Consider the following 26,094-nt stretch of genomic DNA (forward strand, 5'->3'; position numbering starts at 1 on the left):
TCCTATGAGCCCCGGTCAAAAGTAACCATTATCACCCATAGAACAATGACTGGTCAGAGTAGAGCAGTGTGTGGATGCTCTGTTTTCAGACTTTTCAGGCAGGAAACAACTGCCATATTTCACTGTAAGTGGGACTTCATCTGATTATTTAAGCATGTGACATTTTCCTTTCCAATGTGACAAAATGAATGACAAAAAAACAACAGTTAGACACTCAGTTGTTTAATTAGAAACGATTAATATTTCATCATGGGACATTGTTTTATTACATATAAAACACTATTTATCTTAAGCCGCTACAAGTTCCATTCTATGGTTCCCTCCCTCCATGTTTAATCTCTCTTTCATTAAGACCATATAACAACACTGTGATACAGTGCAATCACTATGGCAAGGATCATAAAACACAAGCATGTAGGGTATTAATGAGAATCTGCCCATTAGTAGACCCTGTTGTTTAATGACATGGAAGACCTCCCTATAACATGCCATAACTCTGCTCATATAGCTTTTAACTTGCCTCAACCCTGGAGCAAAGAACTGTATCTGCCCTAAGATGTTAGATGACAAGGGACCCCAGGAAGACTAGGGACTCAATTAGATCCGCATCATGGAAGTTCAGCGCTATAGTGAGATTGAAATGTAAAGGTAATTTCAGATTGAGCCGACATATGCAGCGTTTACCGTGAATGCAGTCTCCGCAAATGCGAGAACATTGCCTTTAAATTTAAATTGAGCTATAGAGCTGAATTTACGTAATGAGGAATGAATCAAGCCCTAGCTGTCTCCATGGCTTCAGCTAATGGGGATCCTTGATGTCAGCTAAAGGGGAAACAGCAGGATGCTTGGCGGATGATACTGAGCAGAACCTCTGAAAAACATACAGAGAAATGTATCAACTAGACATCCAAGAGGAATATCAACCCATCAAAGTCCTTTGTGGGAGTTTTTCATCAACTGAAATAGGAGAAGTTCTTCCCATTAGCCGAAGAGAGGAAGAAGAGCTAGAGAGGAAGAGCTAGAGAGGAAGAAGAGCTAGAGAGGAAGGGTTGGAGAGAAAAATTGGAGAAGGGCTAGAGAGGAAAGGCTAGAGAGGAAGAGGCTAGAGAGGAAGAGGCTAGAGAGGAAGAGCTAGAGGGGAAGAGCTAGAGGGGAAGAGCTAGAGGGGAAGAGCTAGAGGGGAAGGGCTAGAGAGAAAAATTGGAGAGGAAGAAGAGCTAGAGAGGAAGAAGAGCTAGAGAGGAGGAGCTAGAGAGGAGGAGCTAGAGAGGAGGAGCTAGAGAGGAAGGGCTAGAGAGGAAGGGCTAGAGAGGAAGGGCTAGAGAGGAAGGGCTAGAGAGGAAGGGCTAGAGAGGAAGGGCTAGAGAGAAAAATTGGAGAAGAAAAGCTAGAGAGGAAGGGCTAGAGAGGGAAGTGCTAGAGAGGAAAGGCTAGAGAGGAAGGGCTAGAGAAAAGAGCTGGAGAAGAAGGGCTAGAGAGGAGGGGCTAGAGAGGAAGGGCTAGAGAGGAAGGGCTAGAGAGGAAAGGCTAGAGAGGAAGGGCTAGAGAAAAGAGCTGGAGAAGAAGGGCTAGAGAGGAGGGGCTAGAGAAAAGAGCTGGAGAGGGAAGGGCTAGAGAGAAAAATCATAGAAGAAGACCTAGAGAGGAAAGGCTAGAGAGGAAGTGCTAGAGAAGAAGTGCTAGAGAAGAAGGGCTAGAGAAGAAGGGCTAGAGAAGAAGTGCTAGAGAAGAAGTGCTAGAGAAGAAGTGCTAGAGAAGAAGTGCTAGAGAAGAAGTGCAAGAGAAGAAGGGCTAGAGAGGAAGGGCTAGAGAGGAAGGGCTAGAGAGGAAGGGCTAGAGAGGAAGGGCTAGAGAAGAAGGGCTAGAGAGGAAGGGCTAGAGAGGAAGGGCTAGAGAGGAAGGGCTAGAGAGGAAGGGCTAGAGAAGAGGTGCTAGAGAAGAGGTGCTAGAGAAGAGGTGCTAGAGAAGAAGTGCTAGAGAAGAAGTGCTAGAGAAGAAGTGCTAGAGAAGAAGTGCAAGAGAAGAAGTGCTAGAGGGGAAAGGCTAGAGAGGTAGGGCTAGAGAGAAAAATTGGAGAAGAAGAGCTAGAGAGAAAAATTGGAGAGGAAGAAGAGCTAGAGAGGAAGAAAAGCTAAAGGGGAAGGGCTAGAGAGGAGGAGCTAGAGAGGAAGTGCTAGAGAGGAAGGGCTAGAGAGGAAGGGCTAGAGAGAAAAATTGGAGAAGAAGAGCTAGAGAGGAAGAGCTAGAAAGGAAGAGCTAGAAAGGAAGAGCTAGAGAGGAAGTGCTAGAGAGGAAGTGCTAGAGAGGAAGGGCTAGAGAGGAAGTGCTAGAGAGGAAGGGCTAGAGAAGTAATGGAGAAGAAGCGCTAGAGAGGAAGGACTAGAGAAAAAAGCTAGAGAGAAGTAATGGAGAGGAAGGGCTAGAGAGGAAGGGCTAGAGGGGAGGAGCTAGAGAGGAGGAGCTAGAGAGGAGGTGCTAGAGAGGAGGGGCTAGAGAGGAGGGGCTAGAGAAAAGAGCTGGAGAGGGAAGGGCTAGAGAGAAAAATTATAGAAGAAGACCTAGAGAGGAAAGGCTAGAGAGGAAGGGCTAGAGAAGAAGTGCTAGAGAGGAAGAGCTAGAGAGGAAGAGCTAGAGGGGAAGAGCTAGAGAGGAAGAGCTAGAGAGGAAGAGCTAGAGAGGAAGAGCTAGAGGGGAAGAGCTAGAGGGGAAGAGCTAGAGAGGAAGAGCTAGAGAGGAAGAGCTAGAGAGGAAGAGCTAGAGAGGAAGAGCTAGAGAGGAAGAGCTAGAGAGGAAGAGCTAGAGAGGAAGTGCTAGAGGGGAAGAGCTAGAGAGGAAGGGCTAGAGGGGAAGAGCTAGAGAGGAAGGGCTAGAGGGGAAGAGCTAGAGAGGAAGAGCTAGAGAGGAAGGGCTAGAGAGGAAGAGCTAGAGGGGAAGAGCTAGAGAGGAAGAGCTAGAGAGGAAGGGCTAGAGAGGAAGAGCTAGAGGGGAAGAGCTAGAGAGAAAAATTGGAGAGGAAGAAGAGCTAGAGAGGAAGAAGAGGTAGAGGGGATGGGCTAGAGAAGAAGCGCTAGAGAGGAGGAGCTAGAGAGGAGGAGCTAGAGAGGAGGAGCTAGAGAGGAAGTGCTAGAGAAGAAGGGCTAGAGAGGAGGAGCTAGAGAGGAGGAGCTAGAGAGGAAGGGCTAGAGAGGAAGAGCTAGAGAGGAAGGGCTAGAGAGGAAGGGCTAGAGAGGAAGGGCTAGAGAGGAAGGGCTAGAGAGAAAGTGCTCTAAACACATTGTCCTTAAGCCACTATGAAACACTTCTATCTGTATGCACAGCTGGTTATATGATTGGGATTCCTAAAGTATACCTAAAGTAACACCTACGATGTTGATCTGGCTGGTGGAAAATAGTGTTCAATCTAAATGAGAGAGTGAACTAATGAAAAAGGTAGAATGACATTTCAGTGTGACATGTGTGACTGCTCAGTGCCGTGACATTTAGAGAAAAGCCCGGTAGACAGCCTGGGAGAAGGGCCTTATTGGTGTGGGATTGATACAGAATGAGAATGTGAAGCCTATCCCACCATGACTCTTTCCTCTCAGCTCTGGCTCTCTCGCCGCATGACCTAGCTATCTCTCATTTCTATCAAGGCCCAGTATGGTAGGACAGGATTGTGTTTCGCGGTGTGGAAAAGGCTATATTGTCATGAAGGAGTGTGATGGAAGGGAGGCAATAGACTGAACTGAAAGGCTAGTGTATGTGTGTGCGCACGCTCGCGCATAGATATGGGTGTGATGGACAGAGGTTCAGCGGATACAGACACAACAAAAAGGTCAGAGAGCCCGAGGAGAGGTCTGTCACATGGGGGGTTTATCCAGACACTCTACAGGAACACTGTCAGTCCCAGGAGAATGGATATATGACTGGGGCTGTGTCTAAAATGGCACCCTATTCCCTATTTAGTGCACTACTTCTTACCAGGTCCCATAGGGTCAAAAGTAGTAGGGTCCATTTTGAACGCTTCCTGGGTGTCCCGGCCTGCTCCGATAAACTCGCCTGCATCTCTCTGTCTGATGATAGGTAATAACCATGTAGTGACACTAGAACACAGTCAGATGGGAAATATGTAACATATGTTTCATATATCATTTGTTTGGATTTTCAACACTGTCATATCGGGGTAATGAAAATACATGACTGAAACAGGTTCATAAATTGGCTACATGCACTTTCTCAAGGTTGAGTGAGAATGATGACTATTGCATACAATGTTATAATGTGATATGTTTGAATCACCTGTTTTTATCACAGAGCACAAACTTATCATGGTTTAAGTCATATGTGATAAACTTCCAACCATTTTATACATTTGGTGAAAACAAATCTAGTCCTCTAGCTTGGCACTTCTCACAACATTGTCTCTGAGGAAATAAAAGAGAGAAAAGAGAATTTTGTATTGAGGTTTTATTTTGAGCGATGACTTGTTGGTTTATCTCTTTCTTTCTTCGTGTCCATTAATTTGATGGATGAGAAATACGCTGCTGTTACAGATCCTGTCTGAACTCAGGGGTAACGTCTCTGTGTTATTGTGTCATGAGTCATGTTGTCTGTCTTACAGAGGGAAACGAGGAGCAGTGAAGAAATGGTTCCACGGCTGTTCATTCCTCAATATACCCCCCGACACACACGCATGCACCCTCCACATGCACACACACACGCATGCACACACCATCCACACACACACACACACACACACACACACACACACACACACACACACACACACACACACAGACGCGCACACACACTCTCGACTAAATGAGTCATCTGGTGGGCTTCATGTTTGCCCAGAGAGAGCAGTTTGCTGCTGTTGCATTCTGGAGATGAGAGGGGCAAAGCCTCTCAATCCTCCTCTCTGTACCAGAAACCCATTTCAAGGTCCCCTGGTCTTAAACACCACAGGCTGGCTGTCTGTCAAATAGATATGCTGAGGTAGGGTGGACTGGAACAGGGCTGTGTCTCAAATGGCACCCTAGTGCATTATAAAGGGAGTAGGGTGCCATCTGGAAGGAAATAGGGTGCCGTTTGGGACACATCCCATTGTTTACTAGAACAACGGCAAGATGACACACAGACATGTTGACACAGGAGATTGGTTGACACACTCACACCCTCTAACTCGTTTTCTGTTCTCCTCTCTCCATTTCTCTCTTTCTTCATCTCTCTCTCACTGAACTAGGAAGGGATGGTGTATGTTTCATACATAACAGAATTGACAGAGTATTTGTAACCATTGAAAGTAACAATCACCAAAACCTGAATAGTGGATTTTCCAGGTGAATTTTGCTAACAAGTTGACAACCTTCACAATGTGTGTGTCTGATCTAGTTTATGTATGTGTTGCGTGAATTAAAGATTAGAAGACAGGTGGCAAGGTTGATAAGGAATGTATGTGTACTGTGGAAAAATACAGCTGCCTAAAGCGGGGTGGAGTTCTCTACTCGTGTGTGTGTGTGTGTGTGTTAATATAAAAGGCTTTGTACATTGTAAGGATTTCAGAGCTCTCATAAATAAAAGTTTTGACCCTTGTAGGCTGGCTATCCGTCTGTTTCATTCAACCAGAATCTTACATCCTCTGGGGGGCAGACTGAGTAGTTTAATTGAAGTTCGGTTTAAGAACATTGATAACTTAATTCACGTAACAGTATGTTCTTTATGTAAACATCACAATGTGTGTGTCTGATCTAGTTTATGTATGTTCTTCATGTAAACATCACAATGTGTGTGTCTGATCTAGTTTATGTATGTTCTTAATGTAAACATCACAATGTATGTGTCTGATCTAGTTTGTGTATGTTCTTTATGTAAACATCACAATGTATGTGTCTGATCTAGTTTATGTATGTTCTTTATGTAAACATCACAATGTGTGTGTCTGATCTAGTTTATGTATGTTCTTTATGTAAACATCACAATGTGTGTGTCTGATCTAGTTTATGTATGTTCTTTATGTAAACATCACAATGTGTGTGTCTGATCTAGTTTATGTATGTTCTTTATGTAAACATCACAATGTGTGTGTCTGATCTAGTTTATGTATGTTCTTAATGTAAACATCACGGAGGTGGACAGAAATGTCAAGTAAATGTCACAGGCATGATGTCATGCACACGGCAGCCTACAAGTGGATACTGATAAAAGCGATTTAGGGCTGCCGTGAATGGATGCATATTTGGCACAAGGGAAGGTCATATATTTGTATTGGGACTGGTGAGCTGACATAATTAGAGGCTACATTTATCCAATGTGCACTTAGCTCCACTGTATGAGTGTGTGAGCTTATACCATCTCAGGATAGTTTGCTTTCCTGATGATAGAGTACAATAAGCTTTATGGTGAGATGTCCTAACACACCCCTCATCATCCATTCTGAATACAGATGAAGACCTCGCTACCTCAGGGTTTTCCTGACTGGGACTGTCTGGACTCCAAACCAGTATTAACCCTGAACCCGACCCTTCTGGGCTCCTGGTATTGAGGTCCATGTCATCTCTGTGTTGAACTGTCAGTGATGTGGTAAATAGCCAAACAACATTCTAATGTTCTAGAAGGCCATCTGCTTTCAGAATGGAGACGGTCCTTTCCACAAGCCTTTACTGCTTGGCCGTCATTGCCAATGCATTCATTAGTAGTATAGCAGTATGGTCCATAAAGGAAATGTACACTTAAATGTCCAGTCAATGACAATAGCATCACCACAAAATGAGTGTCAATTTGCTTTTGTTAAGAGGTGTGGCAGAAAATTGCAATGGCCATCTTAAGTAACTGTAAATGTCATTCTCCTCAATGTTGAGTGTTGGGGATGAGTGTGACAGGCAGGCAGGGGTGATTCTGTAGTAGGCTATAATGAGTGTTTGTGTCCCAAATGAGTCCCTATTGGCTATGTGGTGCCCTACCTTTGACCAGGGCCCATAAAGCTCTGGTCTGAAGTAGTGCAACAGATAGAGAAAAGGGTGCCATTTGGGATGCATCCAATCTGTTCTCTTCCCTAGTCTGGTGTGTCTAGCTAGGTAATCACACTAATGCAACAGCCATGTACATACCTGTCATGTTGAGAAATCTTCCATGACATTTTTCATTCCATCATTCCTCCACTCTCATCAGTGGTCTGAGCGCTCCTGCATAATCCCCAGAAATGGGAAGAGGCAAAGGCTTAGTCAAACGATAGTGAATGTCATTATCACTTGTGACCAAGGGGAGATTTTTAGTGTGTGTGTGTGTGTGTGTGTTAGAGAGAGAGATTGACAGTGGAGGATAAGCTCGTGAGGGTTATTGATTGGAGGCCAGTAGAAGCTAGTCAATCACCAGTGGCCTAGATAGTGTTAGCAAAGCAGACTGTATTAATAAGATATCGGTCTTCTACTTTAACCACCTTGAGATGAGCGCTTTCAGTTGATTAAATACTCTTAAATTCAATCAGGGGTATTGATATTCTATATAATTGATGTAAGGTTTGAAATGAATGTTTTTTTACCAGAAGAATAGGCTGGACTATGGGAAGTAAGAAAGAGAGCAGCAAGAGAAAAATAATTAACAGACAGGTGGACGGACGGACAGACAGACAGACAGACAGAGAAAAGACCTGCAGTAGACATAAGGGGAGAGACAGAGAGGCAGTGAGTTGGGTGAGCAGGTTGAGTGAGAGGGCCTGAGTGACAGATGCTCCCTGAGGGAAAAGCTGGAGCTGGTGTGTGTTAACGCTAGCAGCTGATAGCACTGAGTGAGCAGACGGAGGGTGGTGTGTATTTGAGTGAGTGTGTCTGCTCATGTCCGTGTGTCTGTTTGTGCGTGCGCGCGTGTGTGTCCCCTACTATAGTATGAATATTATGAAGAAAAAAAATATTCAAGGTGTCTGAATTGTGAAAAACTGACTTTAAATGTATTTGGCTAAGGTGTATGTAAACTTCCGACTTCAACTGTATATCCCAACTATAGACATATATCCCTACTTTAGACCTAGATCCCTACTATACAGACATGTAGCCCTACTATAGACTTACATCCATACTATACAGACATATAGCCTTACTATTGACATACATTCCTACTATAGACATATATCCCTACTATACAGACATATTGCCCTGCAAAAGACATATTGCCCTGCAAAAGACATATAGCCCTGCTATACAGACATATAGCCCTATTTTAGACATATAGCCCTACTATAAAGACACATCGTCTACTATAGACATTTAGCCCTACTGCAGACATATATATCCCTACTATATACATATATAGCCCTACTATAGGCATACATAGTCCTACTATAGGCAGTCCCGTGTGGCTCAGTTGGTAGAGCATGGTGTTTGCAACGCCAGGGTTGTGGGTTCGATTCCCACGGGGGACCAGTACAGAATTTTTTTTATGAAATGTATGCATTCACTACTGTAAGTCGCTCTGGATAAGAGCGTCTGCTAAATGACTAAAATGTAAATGTAAAATATACAGTGAGGGGAAAAAAGTATTTGATCCCCTGCTGATTTTGTACGTTTGCCCACTGACAAAGAAATTATCAGTCTAGAATTTTAATGCTAGGTTTATTTGAACAGTGAGAGACAGAATAACAACAAAAAAAGCCAGAAAAACGCATGTCAAAAATGTTATAAATTGATTTGCATTTTAATGAGGGAAATAAGTATTTGACCCCTCTGCAAAACATGACTTAGTACTTGGTGGCAAAACCCTTGTTGGCAATCACAGAGGTCAGTCGTTTCTTGTAGTTGGCCACCAGGTTTGCACACATCTCAGGAAGGATTTTGTCCCACTCCTCTTTGCAGATCTTCCCCAAGTCATTAAGGTTTCGAGGCTGACGTTTGGCAACTCAAACCTTAATCTCCCTCCACAGATTTTCTATGGGATTAAGGTCTGGAGACTGGCTAGGTCACTCCAGGACCTTAATGTGCTTCTTCTTGAGCCACTCCTTTGTTGCCTTGACCGTGTGTTTTGGGTCATTGTCATGCTGGAATACCCATCCACAACCCATTTTCAATGCCCTGGCTGAGGGAAGGAGGTTCTCACCCAAGATTTGACGGTACATGGCCCCGTCCATCGTCCCTTTGATGCGGTGAAGTTGTCCTGTCCCTTTAGCAGAAAAACACCCCTAAAACATAATGTTTCCACCTCCATGTTTGACGGTGGGGATGGTGTTCTTGGGGTCATAGGCAGCATTCCTCCTCCTCCAAACACGGCGTGTTGAGTTGTCAAAGAGCTCCATTTTGGTCTCATCTGACCACAACACTTTCACTCAGTTGTCCTCTGAATCATTCAGATGTTCATTGGCAAACTTCAGACGGGCATGTATATGTGCTTTCTTGAGCAGGGGGACCTTGCGGGCGCTGCAGGATTTCAGTCCTTCACGGCGTAGTGTGTTACCAATTGTTTTCTTGGTGACTGTGACGTAGAAGTCCGTCACTGGCCGCGGGAAGCATTTGGTACTTTAACGCACGCACACATTCATCACTCCTCCCTGCTCCGTTATCAGATAAGTTAACAATGTGGGTCGACACACATGTTAACTTCTCTATCTTAGTACATACATTTCACACTTACGTCAGTAACCGGTTAGGGTATAAAGAAATAAACAGACAGTGTTCATATTTAAAATAAGCAATATTTATTATACTTAGATGTTATGGATGAGCGCGTTGTTTGTTCTGTTCCTCTCTCTCTCCATCTCTGTAGCTTCCGGGTATGCTGGAGAAGGACCCGAGCTAAGGGAATTGGGCTGACTTTGTAGTGCCTGTCCGGAATGGCTCATTAATGTAAATGGGCATGTTGGTTGACACTGTCAGTAGTGATGTAATTTTGTAAATGTTATATTGTGATGTTGTTTCATAAACGTGTTGCAATGTATATATTTTGGTATGTGTAGATAAATGGAAACTGTAGGTTGAATAGGTAATTGCTTAATTAATTAGTGTTAATTGTTCTGAGGGGAGGGGCTACCCCTAGAAAAGGAGCCTCTCTTTCAGTTCATTGAGAGGCATTTTGGATTGAGCTGTGGATGGGGCAGCTTTGTTTTTAAGCTGTCCCATAAGGTATACGTTTGATGGCAGTACTGTTGTTTTTGTTCCGGAATCACTATGTAAATAAACACCTTTGCACAGAAGAATTTTTGCGGCTCCGCCATCTTTTTATTTTTTATAGAGGTGAGGTTTTCCAGTTTAGCCTTCTGGCCTACTGTACGTGACAGTGACTATGGTCCCAGCTCCCTTGAGATCATTGACAACATCCTCCCGTGTAGTTCTGGGCTGATTCCTCACCGTTCTCATGATCATTGCAACTCCACGAGGTGAGATTTTGCATGGAGCCCCAGGCCGAGAGAGATTGACAGTTATTTTGTGTTTCTTCCATTTGCGAATAATCACACCAACTTGTCACCTTCTCACCAAGCTGCTTGGCGATGGTCTTGTAGCCCATTCCAGCCTTGTGTAGGTCTACAATCTTGTCCCTGACATCCTTGGGAGAGGTCTTTGGTCTTGGCCATGGTGGAGAGTTTGGAATCTGATTGATTGATTGCTTCTGTGGACAGGTGTCTTTTATACATGTAACAAACTGAGATTAGGAGTACTCCCTTTAAGAGTGTGCTCCTAATCTCAGCTCGTTACCTGTATAAAAGACACCCGGGAGCCAGAAATCTTTCTGATTGAGAGGGGGTCAAATGCTTATTTCCCTCATTAAAATGCAAATCAAGTTATAACATTTCTGACATGGGTTTTTCTGGATTCTTTGTTGTTATTGTCTCTCACTGTTCAAATAAACCTACCATTAAAATTATAGACTGATCATTTCTTTGTCAGTGGGCAAACGTACAAAATCAGCAGGGCATCAAATACTTTTTTCCCTCACTGTATAGCCATACTATAGACATATATCCTTACTATACAGACATATATCCTTACTATACAGACATATTGCCCTTCTATAGAGACATATATCCTTACTATACAGACATATTGCCTTACTATACAGACATATTGCCCTTCTATAGAGACATATAGCCCTACTATAGAGACATATAGCCCTACTATAGAGACATATAGGCCTACTATAGACCTATAGCCCTACTATAGACCTATAGCCCTACTATAGACCTATAGCCCTACTTTAAAGACACATAGCCGTAATATCTACATTTTTCCCTACTATAGACATATAGCCCTACTATAGACATATAGCCCTACTATAGACATATAGCCCTACTATAGACGTATTGCCCAACTATAAAGACACATAGCCCTACTATAAAGACATATATAGCCCTACTATACAGACATATAGCCCTACTATAGACGTATTGCCCAACTATAAAGACACATAGCCCTACTATAAAGACATATATAGCCCTACTATACAGACATATAGCCCTACTATAAAGACACATAGCCCTACTATACAGACATATAGCCCTACTATAAAGACACATGGTCCTACTATAGACACATAGCTACACTATACAGACTTATAATGCAGATCACCAGCAGGATAAGTGTTTGACATTGATATAAACAGGAGACATTACTGATAGACTGTTGGTCACAGTGGCTTGAGGTGAAAAGTAAAGAGTCTAAGCTTTCCCCTTCAAAAAACATAGTGATGTTGGACTTAGACTTATCTGTAAATATGGCTTATTACCTTGAAGACAGTAGTCAAGCTTTAAAACCACATTGCAATTCTCCAATAAAACAAATGGAATCAAGTAGATTATCAAAGCATTTGTTTCAGACTCAAGAGGAGTTCCTTCCTCCTCTTATTCCTCAGTTCTAAGAATAGAGAAATCAAAGGTTTCCCAATCGCCCCAGTTTTTGCCAAAATGTAATGACTTTCCTTTCCAGGTGACCTTTCAGCAGTGGCTAATATTAGCGCTGTACTCAAATCTCTGCAGGTCTCTTTTGAGAGGGGCGATGGGGGGAGATACCTCTTCTCTCCCCGTGGAGCATCTGTATGAACCAGACACACAGCAAGGGATAACGGCACAATGTTACGAACCGGCTCAGAGTTCGCAACAAAAGGGAGACAACGTGGAGACAAGGAGTATCAAAAATATATATTTATTAGATACCATAACTATCACAACCAAAAACAAGTTGTCTGCATGGAGAGAGTCTCCCCAATGACTGTGGAAGAGGTCTATTTATCCTGGGACACACCCGAGCCCAGGTGTTTCCCATCAAGCTGACGACCCTTCCAACTCCGCCCACCGGCATCCTAATAAGGAACAAGAGCAAAGAGAGAAAATACAGCAGACAGAGCGGGAGGGTCGTCACACACCCCCCCCATAAAACCGGGGACCAACAAGGGCCCCGGAACAACGTACCAGCCTCTGCGTCCCAAATTGACACAGGCCTCTGCGTCCCAAATTGACACAGGCCTCTGCGTCCCAAATTGACACAGGCCTCTGCGTCCCAAATTTACGAGAGGTTACATGTTCACCTTCCACTTGCCCCAGCCAACCTCCTTCTCCCCAAACCTCAGCAACCTTTGCGCACAGGAAGCAACGTTTAAGAGGAAAGGAGAACACAAGACCAGGAGGGAACAGACAGGAAAGTTAGAACATGACAAAACCAACCAATGGTCAGTCACATAACTCTCAGGAACAGGGCACACAAGAGACCGTATCTCCCAACGGTTCATAGTCACTTCTCAACGGTTCATAGTCACTCCAACGGTTCATAGTCACTCCAACGGTTCATAGTCACTCCAACGGTTCATAGTCACTCCAACGGTTCATGCTGAGCACACCAGACCACAACAAGAGAAAATACAATCACACCGGGCACCACAGAAAAGAGATGAGATATGGAGCTTCCCCAAAACCTACAATAACTCAACCCTAGTCTTCATGCAGATTTGCGGTGGGTAATTATGCACTGTAGCCCGCTGGCGAGGAAGTAACCCCCCAGCACGCTGGTAGATTCCACCAAGCCACGGATGTGCCCCCGAGACAACTGCTCAGTCCACAGACACCACACAAAAATAACAAACATTAACAATGCCCAACATATTCCAAAATGAAACACGTCGCTAAGCCTATCAGGGGAAAAAGGCTATAGCTCCGGGTAGTAAGTTTCACTACCCTATCCAAATCTCCCACTGAGGTACACAGCTGATTGTACTCACCTCAGACCAATGTTCCAACAGCGAGTAGAACAAGCATTTTCAGGCTAGGCAGGACCTGGAAACTAACCAATGTACTCTCTCCAATGCAGCACACAAACAAAATAACCAAAGGCAACCAGTACTGAGCACCAAACTCAAACTAACAAAATATACAAACAAAGCACCTCAATTTAACATACCTCCACGTTTTCTCCCAAACACAAGTTCAAGATCCCGGATGAGCTCCCACTTGTTACGAACCGGCTCAGAGTTCGCAACAAAAGGGAGACAACGTGGAGACAAGGAGTATCAAAAATATATATTTATTAGATACTATCACAACCAAAAACAAGGTGTCTGCATGGAGAGAGTCTCCCCAATGACTGTGGAAGAGTTGTCTTTATCCTGGGACACACCCGAGCCCAGGTGTTTCCCATCTAGCTGACGACCCTTCCAACTCCGCCCACCAGCATCCTAATAAGGAACAAGAGCAAAGAGAGAAATACAGCAGACAGAGTGGGAGGGTCGTCACAACAATGCCACAAAAACCAGGGGGAACCTTCCAACTATGGGTATCATACTGTATATCTGCCATTGTGCCTCTCAATACCCAGTAGTTATTGGTCCAATTTTATGTTAATATTGTGGCAGACGGCAGAGGGAGGTGAGGGGAGTTGTTATTGAGGGGAGATATCTGGCAGCCTGTTGACTCCACCCCCGGGCCTTATATGGAATTCCTGCCCCAACGAGGCAAGGCTGTGATTCGTTAAGCCAGGGAATGCTTGGGGATAAAGGTGAAGCAGCCTGCACAAAGGGGCAGAGTAGGCAATACCTGTGTGATTACCCGTTGTGAGCCCAACTTGGCCAGCGATCTCCAGCAGGTGACCGTAGTAGACGGAAAGCCCGTGGAGGGGGTAAGTCAAATAACCTACCCCCATTTTGCTATAAAGAAGAAGTTGCTGTATCAGGTCGTGAAGAAGAATGACAAATGTCTGGAGTTGTTGTTAGTGCCTCATCCCTTTGTACCATCTGTCCTGCAGTTGGCGCACTCCCACCTTCTATTGGCTCACCTAGGGGTGGAAAATACCTTAGACAGAATCAAGGCACAATTTTACTGGCCAGGGGTGAAGAAAGCAATGGAGGAATACTGCTGCAGTTGCCCGGAGTGCCAGCAGGTGGCTCCAAAACCACATTTCCGTAGTCCCTTAATTCCCCTACCCATTATTTCAGTTCCTTTCAGCAGGATCCCAATGGACCTGGTGGGACCTCTACCCAAGAGAAACTGAGGGCACCAATACATTCTGTTGATTTTGGATGATGCCACCGGGTACCCAGAAGCCATTCCCCTGCACACCATGGCCACCAAGGGATTGGCACATGAGTTGGTTATGCTGTTCTCCCGAGTAGGCATTTCTGGTGAGATATTGACCGACCAGGGCACCCCGTTCATGTCACGAATCATGAAGGAACTGTGCAAGCTAATGAGAATAACCCAGTTGCGCACCTCAGTGTATCACCCTCAGACCAATGGATTGGTGGAAAGATTCAATCAAATCCTGAAGCAGATGCTAAAGAAAGTGATGGAGGCAGACGGAAAGAATTGGGACCAGCTGCTACCCTACCTGATGTTCTCGATCCGAGAAGTTCCCCAAGCTTCAACAGGATTCTCTCCCTTCGAACTCCTGTATGGGAGACGACCCAAGGACTGCTGAACATGGCTAAAGAAGCCTGAAACAGCAACCATCACCCCATCAAACCTTGGTGGAGTACGTGGGAGAAATGAGAGATTGGATGGCAATCCTGTGGCCCCTGGTACGGGAACACATGGTGGAGGCCCAGGAGGCCCAAGCGAGGGTGTACAACAGAGGCACAACGAAGGGACTTTCAGCCAGGAGCCCACCTCAGAATGTACGTTTTTGGCCCGATGGAACGGGCCATATGAAGTAATTGAGAACGTGGGTGAAGTTAACTATAGGGTCAGACAGCCGGGACGAAAGCATCTGACCCAGATTTACCATGTGAATCTGCTAAAGAAATGGAATGCATGTGATGTACTCTACTCTATTTCCCCGAAGAAGGCTACCACAGAGACCGAGCCGGCAGAGGTGACAATGGCAGAGCAGCTGAGCCAAGCCCAGAAGCAGGAGCTGAGGGAGTTGGTCAGCTGAAACCAGGATGTGTTCTCCAGTGAACCAGTAGACAATGATCTGGTACAGCACCACATCGTCACTGAACCCGGGAAAAAAGGTGAAGTTGAGACCCTACCGCATACCAGAAGCAAGGAGAGAGGCTGTCAGGACTAAGGTAAAAACGATGTTGGAAGCTGATATAATCGAAGAGTCGAATGGTGAGTGGTGCAGCCCCATAGCATCGGTGCCAAAACCAGATGGCACCATTCAATTCTGTAAGGATTTTAGAAAATTAAATAAAATCTCAAAGTTCGACACCTACCCCATGCTCCAACTTGATGAATTAATCGAATGGCTAGACTGCCCTATTTATCAGCACGCTCGACCTGACAAAGGGTTACTGGCAGGTGCCGAGGCATGGGAGAAAACTGCTTTCGCCACCCCGGATGGTCTGTTCCATTGCAAGAAGCTGCCCTTTGGACTGAACGGGGACCAGGACACCTTCCAGAGGTTGACGGACCGGGTTCTCCGACCCCATCGGAAGTACGCGGCAGCATACATCAATGATATTGTGATCCATGGAAGTGAGTGGGAGACCCATCTAAACAAGGTGAGCACAGTAGTGCAGGCCTTACGGGAGGCAGGGCTAACAGCAAACCCAAAGAAATGTCGGCTTGGCCTGTGGGAGGCTGAGTACCTGGGGTACATGATTGGGAGGGGATGTGTCAAACCCCAGGTGAAGAAAGTGTAGGCGATTTGGGACGGGCCCCGCCCCCTCACCAAGAAGCTGGTACGCATGTTTGTGGGGTTGACTAGCTCCTACCAGAGATTTATTCTCCACTTTGCCTCCCTAGCCAGCCCCCTTACAGATCTGACCAGGAGCCGTTTGCCCGCCCAGGTGAAGTGGACCGAGGAGGCAGAAAAAGCCTTCCAGGACCTAAAGGGAGCACTGTGTTCCGGACCCGTGCTGGTGACACTGGATTTCTCCAAACCACTGGTGGTTCAGACCGATGCATCTGAAACAGGGGTGGGTCCCGTCCTATCACAGCTCCAAGAAGGTGAGGAACACCCAATCATGTACATTAGCTGGAAGCTGTTGCCACGGGAACAAAGATATTCCACGGTGGAGAAAGAATGTCTAGCAATCAAGTGGGTGCTAGAAACGGAGTATTACTTTTTGGGACGGCACTTCACCCTCGTATCGGACCATGCACCACTGGTTTGGATGTCACGGAATAAGGACAGTAACGCCTGGGTCACCCGCTGGTTCCTATCCTTACAGCCCTTTGCTTTCTCTGTCATCCACAGATCAGGTGCAGCCCATGGAAATGCCAATGCCCTCTCCAGGAGGGATGCTCTAGGGAGCTGGACGGCAGATGGCAGGGAGAGGTGAGGGGAGTGGTTATTGAAGGGAGATATCTGGCAGCCCGTTGGCTCCACCCCTGGGCCTTATATGGACAAGGCAAGGCCCCAACGAGGCAAGGCTGTGATCGATAAACCAGGGAGTGCTTGGGGATGAAAGAGGAGGCATCCTGCACAAAGGGGCAGAGTAGGAGAGAGCTAAGTGTGATGAAGAGTGGAAGAAGAGAGCAATACCTGTGTGATTACCGTTGTGACCTGGACTGTCGGACTACCTCCCTTGTGTAACGGACCGGATTGTCTGAGAACCCGAGTGTGATGATTACCCCTGGAAAATGGAACGACTTGTGGACTGTGAGGTGATTGGTGAATTTCCCCTTCTTCCCCGTGTTCTAAAATCCATAATCAACTTCCCATTTGCATTCTATTTGTGCTAATGGTGCATGTTTTGGTATTGAACTTGGTGACATGGAAACCCCACGCCCTTGAGCCTGCCACAATATATAGAAGGGATGGATACAAAATGATCATTGTGTAAATCAACATGAAAACATTTGAATCAACTACTATAGTAGTCATACTGTAGCACAGAAAGCACACTTGACATTTGGAGTGAAGAGCTTTGCTCTATGAGTAACAAGATGTTTGGAATGGAAGCACTGTGGTTATTTCTCGTCTTGAGACACCAGAGGACTTTGAATCACTGAGAAGGCCTTTGCTCCATCATTACTCCCTTCTGTCCAATCAGCAGTCAACAGTCAGGCTGTAGTAATGTGCTTCCCAAATGGGACCCTTTTTCCAACATAGGGCTCTAGTCAAAAGTAGTGCACTGAAGGAAGAGGGTGCCATTTTGGACGCATACGTAGTGTACACGGTCGCCATGGAGCCCCTCAGCTCATGGGGAGCCGCAGCCGTGTTCCAACGCCAGGTAGAAATTCCCCATCGTCCTTCACGCCATGCAGTGTTAATCCTTAGAGCAAACTTCCATATGTCTGGACAAACTTAATTAACACCAAACACTTCCAAACAGAGCTGCATTAGTCTAAGCTGATTTTTTTTCTTCTTCTAATTAGATCATTTTTATATGTGCGACAATGTTCAGGCGATGTTTAATGGCCATCGAATACTACTAACGTATATTGTGGTCTTCATTTCAATTCCTCCTCTGGCTTTTGCATCAGCCATCAGTCATCAGCCATCAGCCCAAGTGATGCAAAGCCACAGCACCAAGGCAATTAATCACTAAGTCATTAGCTATGCATCAATTACTCAAGACGCCTGCCACGTTTTTGATTAGAGTGAACGAATCATGGAAGGCTGACTAACTGAATATTTAACAGTCCGCTCCAATACGCTCTTTAATCCCTCTCTGTCTGTCGACCCCTGACAGAAGGCAGAGCACATCTGTCCATGATACAGGAACGTATTGATCAGAACAACCCTATATCGATAGACTGATACACATACATTCCAATGGTGGGTTCCCCAGTTCCTTTTGTCAGAAACTTAGTCCACTTGCTGCATGGTGCCCGCTCAGTATACCTGTCTGCCAGATACCTGTATGCTACTTCTTGTAGATTAAATCACATCTTTAGTTGGACAATAATCAGATCTGTAGCCCGTAGACTGTATGGTTCAAGTATCACTGCCCCTCCCCTGGGATGTGTGCTCACTGTGCTGCTATGGGCTGTGGTGCTATGGACCCACTCAGTACTCAATAGTGGTATGAAACATAACCCTGGGTATTTGTGAATAATTGTTCACTAGCCAGATGATAGAAAGTCATTGCTCATCAGTAGGGCCATAAACAAAAACAGATACATTAACAGTAAGGCTACATCCCTGGCACCCTATTCCCTATGTAGTGCACTACTTTGGACCAGGACCCATAGTGGGGTGCCATTTGGGACACAGTCATTGCTCACCAGACAAATTCATTGCTCATCAGTAGGGCCATAAACAAAAACAGATACATTGTATTACAATTTGATAATAGGACTGGTCCTGCATGAAATGGAATCTTCAACACCAATGGCTTTTGCAGATCAAAATGCTAATGTAGATGTGAATATGAAAATATAACTGTTGTAAAGCGGTAGTAATAGAGGACAAAAAAAACCAGAAATCTGTGGCTCTGTTCATCCTCATGTATCCCCCAAGGCCAGTGATATCCAAGTAGTGGTCCAGTGTAGATTGGATGAAGGGCACCTTCCGCGTGAAACACAGTTGGCGTCTGGGAATTGTCTTGCTTGAAGGCTTTAATGAAATTGATGAAAAGTACAGGCTTCAGTTCAGAAAAGTGTTTTTAATAAATAGAGCAATGGTTGACATGAATAAAGGTTCTCAAACATTAATTGGCACTCCCAGGTCTATTAAATACGTGGCAATAGCCGGGTGTAATTTCTCTCCATCACAGGCACTCAATACACTGAGTTCAAAGTGATTGCAGACGTTAATTATGTTCAAAAGAGCTGTGTTGTTTCATCACACTAGATTGCAGGCAAATGAATGGTAGCAGGGGTGGAAGGAAAACCCAATAGAAGCATCATTAACATTCTCCTTTGAGATACTCTCATCCAGGTTCAGTGTATTGTTCAATAATCACCGCATATTACTCTTCCTCATCTCAATACAGAACATGTAATTCCCTCCCAAAGGGAGAGTATTTTGTATCAGTGATATGAAGGACAAAATCATTTTGATGGAAACCTGTGAATCAACATTTTTCTGGTTCACCAAGGATTTTAAGTGATTCTAAATAGCTACAGTATCTCTCTGCACATGTAGTGTAAAAAAATTGCTCAGAAATGTACAGTTATTCATTTTGCAGTAAGTACCTGTTATTAGCTATTGTAGCAGGGGAGATTGATTATTTGGTTGTCTTTCAGAAAGGTTGCAGGATCACATTGCTGAGAATGACACTGCTTGTCTGGTTGAACAGACCTTGCAGCAAAGCTCAGCCCCCATGCCTTGTCTCATGTATCTCCTTCCCCCACCTCAGACACATTTCTGAAGCCCTGCATCGTTCAGAGCTGCACCAGGCATTGCTAAAGGTGTTCAGGCATTCGCCTCTCTCCTCCCATGTGTTGTTCAAGCACTGAAATGCTCCTCCTCCCATGTTAAGCTCTGGGCTCATTTTATTTATGTTAATTAGCATAAATATATTTTACCAGACACTCTTATCCAGAGTAAGTTACAGGAGCAATTAGGATTGAGTTCCTTGCTCAAGGGCACATTGACAGATTTTTCACCTAGTCAGCTCATTAATTCGAACCAGCGACCTTTCAGTTACTGGACCAACACTCTTAACCACTAGGCCACCTATATGTATATGAGTCCTCCTCCCCCCTCTCCTCAACCAAACTCCCATGATCCAATATGTAAATGTAATTGCAAATCAATGTATTTGGAAGAAGCTCTATCGTAATGACATCCCTGGGGTACCTGATGGTGAGCCTGTAGACTAAGGATCCTACTGAAGCCTCGATACTTAAGCATCACTGTAGGGCCTCTTGAACAATAAGCCTTAACAAACGTAGAAGGCACTCTCAACCAAAGTCATCTACCATGTTTATTAGAAGCCAAGTGTTAACTCTGAGATATAGGGTGATTTACATTTCCGACAACTGTCATATAACTGTTGTAAGTTACATTATGGTTAGTAGCCTATTATTTTCCCCTTTCCACTGAACTGACTTAATTCCTTATCAATGAAAGTTTCAACACGGTGTTCGTCAGGCTTTAATGATGAAGACCTAGTCAGTTTTTTTTTATTGTAAAGACCTGGTGGTTGAAATGTTATCTAATAATTTCACATGGTAGCATAAAACAAGCTGCCATAATGAGAGTAACTGTCTGTTGTGACACAGAGGTCTGCTGTGAATGAGAACCTACATGGTTATGTGTCAACAATTAGGGATTCTTGTTCACACTTTGCATATTGTATGTTGTGACGCAGCTGTCACCGTCAAACTAATGGAAATGTCACTCCTCTGAACGACACATGACAAATTGAATCTCTTGATCATTTGTTGTCCACTAAATGGAGTCTCTGGCCTCCATATCTGAAATAAATGAAATGCTTTTCTAGGATACACCAATACCTGGTCAAGCCAGGTTGATCTGATAGGGACTATGTTTGCATCCCAAATGGCACCCTGTGGGCCCTAGTCAAAAGTAGTGCACTATATGGGGAATAGGGTGACATTTGAGAAGAGCCCTAAAACTAACAGGGTACATGTTTGACACCAACCTAAATACAGTGTCATTTTATCGTTTTCACCCAAACCCAGCCAATAAGGGAACTGTATATTCTAGTACTGGATCTGATCTGCTAGCACGCAGCACTAATCATGTTAGAAACCAGTTCCCCCAGAAAGACACCCATCTGGTAAACACTTAGACTGGAACCATGCAAATGAACTCTGGCTGATTATCAGTTTGATGGATAGGGAGGGGAGGTGACAAAATTACAACTCACCTGTTGATGCTGTTGGGCTAAGTGATGAATATCGATATCGCCATGGAAACGGCAAGTTGCGTGTTTACTGTGCTGGAACTGGAATGTTAGGGTGGTGTGGGTGCCTGGGTGTGGAGGGGGTGGTGGGTGGATGTTTCAGAGAGAGGTGGCATAGCAGCACGGAGGGTGTCAAGGATTTGTGCATCCCAAATGGTTCCCTATTCCCGATATAGTGCACGGACCTGGTCAAAAGTAATGCACTACATAGAATAGGTTACCATTTGGGACTGAGCAAGGGTGTCAAGGATTAGTGCTCCAACCTGCCGGTGGTAAATAACATTGGCATGCTGATATTCCCCTGCTGGAAACCCCTCATATTTTAAGTGGTTACCTAGGAAACCAGAGCGAGAGAGAATGCCCCCTAATTTCATGTTGGACTCTGAGACAGATGAGCTCTTGAGTGCACAGGGTGGGTGGATGGGGAAAGGTTTGTTTTGTGGACATGTCTAGTATAGTTACAGTAAAATGCATGCAAAAGCACTTCATATACAGACAATCAATATAGGGCATAATAGCAACATAAACATGCTGTAACGCTCCTGTGTCATAGCTACGGTAAATGACGTACCTCCTCAAACTCTGCATAGCGGTCAAATTGAGTCTTTGAGATTGAGAATCAATCTACAGAGGATGATGTATTGTACAATGTCTTTCTTTTTCTCTTTCAATAATTCATTTGCCATTAATGTTCATCAAGAAATGACCTTGGAAAGTTTAGCTATCTCTAATTCTTAAAAGCGACCGCTTAATTCTCTAAATATTGAACAACAGCTTACAGCTTTAGAAATTCACTCAGGACTTGGAGGCATTCCATAATGAGAAGAAATCCCCCTGGTTCAGTTTCTCTTTACGCTGTATGTTCTACAGCAGACTAGAAATCAATACTGTATCAGTGGGAACGACATCTGTGGGAAGGCTAGGGAATCAGTACATTTAGGCAGTGAATGTGGATATCGGGAGACGTGTTTTCAAATGATCAAATAATGAGCATCTCCAAGAAATGTGAGTGTGTGTGACAGACGCAAAGAGTTCAGTAGATTAAACTCTGTCAAGTTGAATCCATTGAAAAGGTGTGTGTGTGTGTGTGTGTGTGTGTGTAAGTAAGGTTTTGGCTGGATTTCTGGGTTCATTCATAATGTATCAAGGAGAGTGCTCATAAAGTATTACCACGCTGATCATCTCTCGAGAGTTGTCTGGCACTGATCCCAGCTCTGCCGTGGGCAACACAGGGCAGGACACACTGGGGATGAAACCAAAGCACTTCTATTCAAATATTGATCCAACGCCAGAGGCTCCCACCTATTCAGACTCAAACTTCTGAAATCCACATTCACTTCATACAGCACGACAAAGAGAAAAACAGTGGCCATAAAGTGAACTGTATCAATGGAAAGGGCTAACGTCTATATCAATGGAGAATTGAGATGACAATATCATTTTACACACCTGAAGGTATAGGCTGCTATGAGTTGGTTTGTTATGTTTGATTGTGTTTTTATTACCCTGAATTGATTTATTTTTAAACACAATTCTATATAATCAATGTTATGAACACTGAAAGTTCTCTAGTTAACGTTTTCTCTCTGCAGACCTACCCAGGGATGGACTGGGACCAGAAATTCGCTCTGGCGTTTCTAACATGAACCATTTCTTTCCTCAAGGCCCCCACACCGGCCCATTTCTTTCCTCAAGGCCCCCACACCAGCTCATTATTTTGCTCATGGCCCCCACACCAGACAATTATTTTCCTCAAGGCCCCCACACCTGCCTATTTCTTTCCTCAAGGCCCCCACACCTGCCTATTTCTTTCCTCAAGGCCCCCACACCAGCTCATTGTTTTGCTCAAGGCCCCCACACCAGACAATTATTTTGCTCAAGGCCCCCACACCTGCCCAATTCTTTCCTCAAGGCCCCCACACCTGCCCAATTCTTTCCTCAAGGCCCCCACACCTGCCCATTTCTTTCCTCAAGGCCCCCACACCTGCCCATTTCTTTCCTCAAGGCCCCCACAACAGCCCATTTCTTTCCTCAAGGCCCCCACACCAGCTCATTGTTTTGCTCAAGGCCCCCACACCAGACAATTATTTTGCTCAAGGCCCCCACACCAGACAATTATTTTGCTCAAGGCCCCCACACCTGCCCAATTCTTTCCTCAAGGCCCCCACACCTGCCCAATTCTTTCCTCAAGGCCCCCACACCTGCCCAATTCTTTCTTCAAGGCCCCCACACCAGCCCGTTTCTTTCCTCAAGGCCCCCACACCTGCCCGTTTCTTTCCTCAAGGCCCCCACACCTGCCCATTTCTTTGCTCAAGGCCCCCACAACAGCCCATTTCTTTCCTCAAGGCCCCCACAACAGCTCATTGTTTTGCTCAAGGCCCCCACACCAGACAATTATTTTGCTCAAGGCCCCCACACCTGCCCAATTCTTTCCTCAAGGCCCCCACACCTGCCCAATTCTTTCCTCAAGGCCCCCACACCTGCCCATTTCTTTCCTCAAGGCCCCCACACCTGCCCATTTCTTTGCTCAAGGCCCCCACAACAGCCCATTTCTTTCCTCAAGGCCCCCACAACAGCCCATAGCCTCAAGACCCCACACCAGCCAATTTTCTTCCTCAAGGCCCCCATTATTAGCCAAATAATGATCACTCTTCACACCTAAAATATATATATTTAGACCGGCCCACTGGGCTAAAGATAGGGACCAGCCCATCTGGCATTTGCCTAAACTACCCTATTTCTGGATCTGGACCTGCCTCCAGTGAATCAGTAACTAAGTGAGTAAGTGAACCTCCACCTGTTCAACCCTCCATAGCCTAAAGAGTAGAAGACAGATGAGTGGCCTGAAACGGTCTGGTCCTAATGGACTGTGTGGATACAGCGTAATGAGGCGATGTGTCTTCTATAAAGGAGGGAGTCTATGGCTGTTGTCTTCATTAACCCCCAACACTGGGCTTGTGTTACATCATTCAGTTACAAAGCAGTAGGGAGAAGGTAGAGTACAGAAGTATTCCTAAAGGAGTTCTGTTGCTGGTAAATGTAATGAACCCCCAAGGGATTTTAACACTGAACTCCTGATGGTCTGTGGGTTAAACCAAACAGAATGGAAAAGCTGTGTAGTGTGTCTTAATTGTTTAATGGCCTAATGCTTGAAAGTGGACGTTAAGGATATGACTTATTCTCCATGTATTGTTTGAACGGAATTTAAATATGCATGTACAGCAGATGCTTCCACAAGACATTTCTGCTTCCCTGAAATTCCGTCTCCCAGTATTACTGACTGAGGTGTAGACCCAGGCTGCGTCTCAAATGGCCTCTATTTCCTGTATAGTGCACTACAGTAGAAAGGGAATAGGGTGCCATTTGGGACACACACCCTGTGAGCGAACTCACCTTCTCACCACCCCCATACCTTACCATGGAGAGCAGAGCTGAGCTGAGACCATCTCAGAGAGTGAACAAATGTGCTCCTTCAAAGCCCAGTAAACCATCAACTTAGAAACCACTGGAGCCAGTGGAGCAGGAAAGATGCATGGTCCTTTAAGCCATTCCAGCTCTGCTGTCCATGCGGTGAGACTGTAACCCGGCACTGTGGCACTACGCATCACATTCAGAATAAAAATGAGGTGAGGCAGCACAAAAATTGAAAATGTTGTCAGCTGGGAATGGCCGTTCTGGGTGATTTAGTAACTGTGCTGGAGTCCATTACTGCCATTTATTACGCAAATGTAAATACTATGGCAAGGTTGGTCAGGTGGTTGCTAGGGCTACTTTTAGAACTGTTGAGGGTACTAAACTGAAGTGAATGGGAGGTGTTATGGAAAATAAAGTGGGTTACTCACATTTTCTGTTTTCTGAAATGTACACCAACTGCTTTTAATATTGTCTGAATGGTATTAGATTGACATCAAGTAGCATTGAGTCACTCTATCTATGGCAAGTTGGCTTTGAAATGTAGATACTTTTTGGAAAGATCAGTTAGTTTCCACATTGAATTCATACAACATGATCCAGCAGCAGCAGGAAATGTGAATTATCGTGGGGATTATAATTAATGGACATTTCTGGTGTTGATACATTTGTAGTTAGGGCAAATCAAGTCTGACATTTTTAAATGGAAATCAAACTTTAGAAGCCTTTTTAAACTTTGAATACGCATACCAGTTTGAATTTCCTGCAACAACAGGGTGATCAAATGTAAACCCTACACCTGTACACTGTGCAAAATGTTTGTTTCTTGCAACCTGTAGAGCAATACACAATCCCAAAAAATAATTCAGTACATATTTACTCAGTCACTCAGTAAGAGAGCATCAACCAGCTGCCTTATCCCTTTGATAATTATATATCCCTTTGATAATTATATATCCCTTTGATAATTATATATCCCTTTTCATAATAATATATCCCTTTGATAATTATATATCCCTTTGATAATAATATATCCCTTTGATAATTATATATCCCTTTGATAATAATATATCCCTTTGATAATTATATATCCCTTTGATAATAATATATCCCTTTTCATAATAATATATCCCTTTGATAATTATATACCCCTTTGATAATAATATATCCCTTTGATAATTATATATCCCTTTGATAATAATATATCCCTTTGATAATAATATATCCCTTTGGTAATAATATATCCCTTTGATAATAATATATCCCTTTGGTAATAATATATCCCTTTGGTAATAATATATCCCTTTGATAATAATATATCCCTTTGATAATAATATATCCCTTTGATAATAATATATCTCTTTGATAATTATATATCCCTTTGATAATAATATATCCCTTTGATAATAATATCATGCATTGTGTATCAATAACAACCATGAACTCTAATGAAATCAACAATCATCTTATCTTGCTACTTAAAACTGAATTTCAGGAAAGAGGTTTAAGTTACCTCCTGATGGCAAATAGAGCCGT

General features: G+C 44.3%; 1 long non-coding RNA gene across 1 annotated transcript; it reads right to left on the reverse strand.

Moving 5' to 3' along the window:
• Window positions 1–206: 206 nt before the first annotated feature.
• On the reverse strand, window positions 207–4,311 carry LOC115169256 (uncharacterized). Its single transcript, XR_003870829.1, has 2 exons — window positions 3,961–4,311; window positions 207–871 (listed from the first exon to the last, which is right to left on the reverse strand). It is a non-coding gene; the product is annotated as an uncharacterized LOC115169256 (long non-coding RNA).
• Between the last annotated feature and the right edge of the window lie 21,783 nt (window positions 4,312–26,094).

This window comes from Salmo trutta, chromosome 31, assembly GCF_901001165.1.
Source record: "Salmo trutta chromosome 31, fSalTru1.1, whole genome shotgun sequence".
NCBI classification, from domain to species: domain Eukaryota; kingdom Metazoa; phylum Chordata; class Actinopteri; order Salmoniformes; family Salmonidae; genus Salmo; species Salmo trutta.